Raw genomic sequence first — 5,676 nt, 5'->3', positions numbered from 1 at the left:
CTTCTTTTTCCAATGTTTTGAGTAAAACATTGGTGGCGACTCCATGAACCCTTCTTTTTTATGAAAACCGCTAATCCATGGAGGGTCCCGCTTGGGATTAACATGGATTGGTGAGCCTTTTAATAAAATTGCTCGTTTGACAAGGTCTCAGTTTGAGAATAAGTCATTCTAGCAATCCATATTTTTAAAACAAATAAAAGAGTCCAACCATCCTTCGCGAATGCCGAAAGCCCGTTTCGGGCCGGTGGCGACAGTAATGAGTTATGAAGAGATTATGTTGTGGTGTGTTTGTATGTGCTTTACATATAGATGTTTTCTTTTCTCACCGTATAATTTGTGGATGTTTTAGGTGAGGAAGATCCGGCTATGAGTGACATCTAGAATGCCAACAGTTGAATTATGGGTATGCTCTGATATTGTCACATCGGGGCAGAGGATTTCTAGGACATGAATTGTATTTGTATATGGAGTTGAACCTTGTCTTTTGAAAACAATTTGTAAACTCTTAAATTTTACCTTCCAAGTTTTATTTAAAGTTATTTTGGATATTGAAGAAAGAATAGTTATAAATTTTTATGTGAACCCTTTTACCAACTTCGAAAGTTTATTTTTCTTAATTTAATTACATCTTTATGATGTATGTGTTGGGGTAGTAAGGGTGTCACATTGGTTTTTCTTAAAAACTCCTTCCATTGATTTTAATGGCATGTTCATGCTTTGATTAAAACCAAGTCCACTTCTATCAAAAGTATTTCTTTGTCTTCCCAAAATGATATTCAAATTTGCATTTCCATTTGTGAACTTTGCAAGAGTAATTTTCAAATCACATTTTCCTTTTCCAAAGTCTTGCAATTTTCACAAACACCTTTTGAAGAAGGGGAGGTTTCACAATGAGCTTCATTGAAGTTCAAAATAGTTTAAAGATTGTCATGCTCATTTTTCAAATCCTCAAGCTCTTGTTCAGCTTTAATTAAAGCATTTTCATACCATGACAACTTGTTTTTAAGCTTTGAATTTAAAGCATCTAATTTCACAGCCTCTTTGTGAATTTGAATGAAAGCTTCTTGAAGTTGATCATAGTCCGAATTAGATTCAAGGTCAGAATCACTTACTATTGTGTCTTGATCAGCTCCAGCCATCAAACATAAGTTGTTCTCTTCAAATTCAGATTCATCACTTGTTGTGCTTGAGTCATTGTCTTCCCAAGAAATGTAAGCTCTCTTTCCTTTTAGCATTTTTCTTCAATTTCTTTTCCTCTTGTTGCTTCTTTAAGAGGTTTGGACATGCAGCTTTTATGTGTCCTGGTTTCCCACACTCAAAACAATTGTAAGAGGATGTACTTGCTTCCTCTTTCTTGTTAGTCTTCTTGTTGAACTTGTAGGGGGAATTCCTCTTCTTTCTTAGGAATTTTCTGAACTTCTTAACCAGCTAGTTGAAGTTCTCTGTTTCAGAATTTTCGGAGCTTGATTCTTCACACACTTCTTTGCCTTTGACTGATTTCAAGGCTCTTAGTGACACTCCCTTGCCCTTTTTATCCTACTATTCATTTTCCTCAAATATATGCAGCTTTTGCTCATGCTCTCTCAGCTTTCCAAAGAGAGTAGAAAGGGTCAATTAAGTCAAGTCCTTTGATTCTTCTATTACAGTAACCTTTGTTTGTCATGATCTGTCCAAGCATAGCAACAATTTCAGATTTAATTCTTCTTCTTCAAATTTCCTGCCAAGATCAACAAGGTGATTTATCAATTGTGTAAATTTCTTTTGAAAATCAGAAATTGATTCACCATTGTTCATTCTCAACAATTCATATTCTCTTATGAGAGTATGCTTTCTAGATCTCTTTACATCACTTGTTCCTTCATGAGTGACTTGCAAAGTGTCCCATATTTCTTTAGCATATTTGCATTGAGAAATTCTGAAAAATTCATCAATAGACAATGCAGATGTAATGATGTTCTTTGCTCTATAGTCATATTGGGCTCTTTTCCTCTTATCATCACTCCACTCACTCCAATGTTTTTCTCTTCCCATCATCATCTTTGGTCATAGGGATATAGGGTCCATTTTCAATTGCATCCCACACACCAATGTCAATTGCTTTAATGAAAATTCTTATCCTAATTTTCTAGTAGACATATTTTCACCATTGAAAACAGGAGGTCTATGAATAGACACACCCTACCATAAGGTAGGTTGCTATTGGCCATTTTTGAAATCTTGAATAACACTCAAGAACCTTGCTCTAGATACCAATTGTTAGAAAAAAATGGCTCAATCCAAGAGGGAGGGTGAATTGGATTATATGACACTTTAAAAATTTTCAGAGTTCTTAGGATCTTTATTTCAATTCAAACTTTTCTAATATGAATTTTCAAAGAAGTTCCTTAAAAGACTTGTTAATGAAAATGAGTCCTATATGTTTTCTTGATTAATCTTTAATAAACTTCAAAGTTAAGAGCAATCAATATGCAACACTTTGATTCAGTTTAAAGCTATGTTGTGCATACAAACATGTTAACCAAGATATTACTCAAAGTAAAAAGGTAAGGGTAACAGAAGATTGCACAAGTCTTTTATCCTGGTTCAGCCACTCAACATGTGACCTACATCCAGTCCTCAATCATAACCTGATCAAGATTTGTTCCACTATCTTAATGAAGAAGTTTTACAAGCATACCACACATGCATACACTCATATATTCAAGATAACCACTTTCTTGACCCCCAAGAAAGCACCTCTTGTAGAAACCCACTACAAGAATTCCTTACCACTTGAGACACCTACCCAAGATTTACAATTATTCACAAAGAATTAAAGGAACGAATTTACCTGGAACTGAACAAATCAGATAGTGAACTCATAAGCAAATCTCAATCTTTCTCTTTTCAAGAATGTGATGATGATGATGATCTTTTCTCAAAGCATTTCAAAAACGTTTTACTTCTTGGTTTCACAAAGAAAACTCTCCAAGAAGGTCACAAAGACTTCACAATAACGTTTTTCTCTTTTTGATTCTCTATTCTATCTTGTTCTGAAGTTTCAAAATGTGAAAACTATTTATAACATTTTCAGAACCAGATAATCGATTATTTTAAAGGATAATCGATTATTTTGTTCTTCATGATTTCTGGAAATCAACCAAGAACAAATTAATCGACTATTTTGCATGATAATCGATTATTCCAGAGAGTGATTCCTGGGATAATCGATTATTTCATAAATAATCGATTATTACAGCAAGGCATCCTTTTCACCTATTGCTGGAATAATCAATTATATTTAATGATAATCGATTATTTTGAGTCAGTTTTCAAAAACTTTGTTTTACGTCTCAAAATAACTTTTCAAGTTTCTAACTCATCATCATACTTATTCTTAATCAGATTAGATAAAGATTAACCTATGCATAAAGCACACACATGAAAAAATAAGCTCAACAAACAATACAACTTATGAGCTACTCCTATTACACATCATAATAGCCATATTTTCTTCTTGACTTTGTTTTTGACTTGTTGATGTCCTTGGTCAACCTTGATTCTCAGAATCAACACTTTGTTATCATCAAAACCTTCATTTTCCAAGTTAGAGCTGATTCACCCCTCCATGAATCTCAACGAACACAACTTGTTTTGGTTTCAGAACGGTCGATTTTCGGCTACTAATTCAAGATGTGATGTTCAGCCAGCTCTGGTGTTGTTTTCAGGCCTTCAGGAACACATTCTTCATGCTAAAAGTCCATTTATTTGTTTATGTGCCCCTAGAAAAAATTAGGTGTCTACATGCCCTAATAAAGTGTTGGAGACTAGAGACCCACACTTTTCATATGTCATTCGGTAAGTGTACGATCACGTTGGAGGATGTTGCTATCTTACTTGGGTTGAAGGTATCAAGTCTGCCCATTACTGGATATACAACTATGGATTGGGTTGGTCTTGTGGAAAGAATTTGGGGCATTACACCCCCTAAGTTTGTTCTAGTTGGTGGCTTATTGAGGATAAGCTAGATTGACCACCACTTTTATGATATCTTCGAGCATGTCCATAGCCAACAAGAATTGGAATGCTATACTAAAGCATTCATTTTACGAATCATCGATGGCTATTTATTAACATATCACTCGAGCTCATTTGTATACCTGAGATACCTAGCTATGCTCAAAGACTTTGATGATTATGGTCGTATGAGTTAGGGTTCATACATCTTGGCAAACATTATAGAGAATTGTGTGTTTGCACCAATTACGACCATAAGGAAATTGGTAGTTCAGCTATTATGGTGCAATTATGGACATGGTACCGGTTCCTTGTGTATTTGCACTACCTCATCCACTTGTATCTACGTTTGATGTTCCTCTAGGTGCAAGGTTAGTAAGTATATTACTTGCGATACATTTAACATTTTAATTATGAAAATAGTTTTTGTATATTGAAGTACTAATGCTTTTTTTCTTTCTATAATAGGTGGACTAATGCCTTGCATAAACCTAGAGAGAAAAAAGACAAAATTGTGAAGTACCGAAAATATCTTAACTGTATAAAGGGATGAGATGTAAGTGTTACTTTTTAGTTTGATACATTAAGAATTTGATTCAAACTTAATGATATTCATAATTGGTTAGTAATTATTTCTTATTTTCTATCACAGTTTGTATGACAACCATATTTGGGGTTGTTGTCTACATTGTCTCCTTACTGTTTTGAGGACTCACCAATTTGGAGATCTACCGTCCCCTTGATTAATTTTCACATCGTTGAGTATCATTATGTTGATCGTGTCTTACGATAATTTGGCATGCTCCAGCACATTCCTGCACCTTCTATTCATCTAGAAAAATTGCATGATTTGTCATTGCGAGGCAAGGATTAAAAGACTAGTCAGTGATGCACAGTCTCTTTGCCCAGTAGTGGCAATCACAATTTGATCGCGTTTGGACATAAGATGTGACACCCTTACTACCCCAATATATATTGTAATAATGTAAATAAATAAAGAAATAAATTTTGTAACATTGGTAAAAGGGTCCACATACAACCTTCGTAAATATTCTTTAATATCCAAAATAATTAAAAATAAAACTTGGAAAATAAAACATAACAGTTTACAAATTGTTTTCAAAAGAATAAGTATAACTCCAAATGCTTATGAAAATCCATGTTCTAGAAATCCTTTGTCCCGATGTCACAATATCATAGTACACCCATAACTCAATTGTTGGAATTCTAGATGTCACTCATAGTCGAATCTTCCTCACCTAAATCATCCACAAATTCTACAATGAGAAAAGAAAACATTTATATGTAAAGCACATACAAACACACCACAATGTAGTCTGATCCTAACTCATTAAATAATGAAATATTTACAACCATTTATATAAATAATAATTCTATCAATCATACATCATCTTTACATCACAATTCTCAATCACACCAATCCATCACATCATATAATTTGAACTATGTTAAACTCACTCCACGCCTGTAGCATCTCGTGCCCAAGGTCATGTCACGCTAACATAAGTACTAGTTGCCACACACAAATCTTGCAATTAACATTATATCATGCTCACGCCACCCTTGAAGTATTTCTTGCCAAGGTGGTGCCACGCTGACATACGTGATAATTGTCTCACACATCCCACATTATGCCATGCTCATGCCACCCTTATAGCA

The sequence above is a fragment of the Cajanus cajan genome, chromosome 1 (assembly GCF_000230855.2).
Source record: "Cajanus cajan strain Asha chromosome 1, NIPB_CcT2T_4, whole genome shotgun sequence".
Classification (NCBI taxonomy): domain Eukaryota; kingdom Viridiplantae; phylum Streptophyta; class Magnoliopsida; order Fabales; family Fabaceae; genus Cajanus; species Cajanus cajan.
This window is presented reverse-complemented; position numbering follows the sequence as displayed.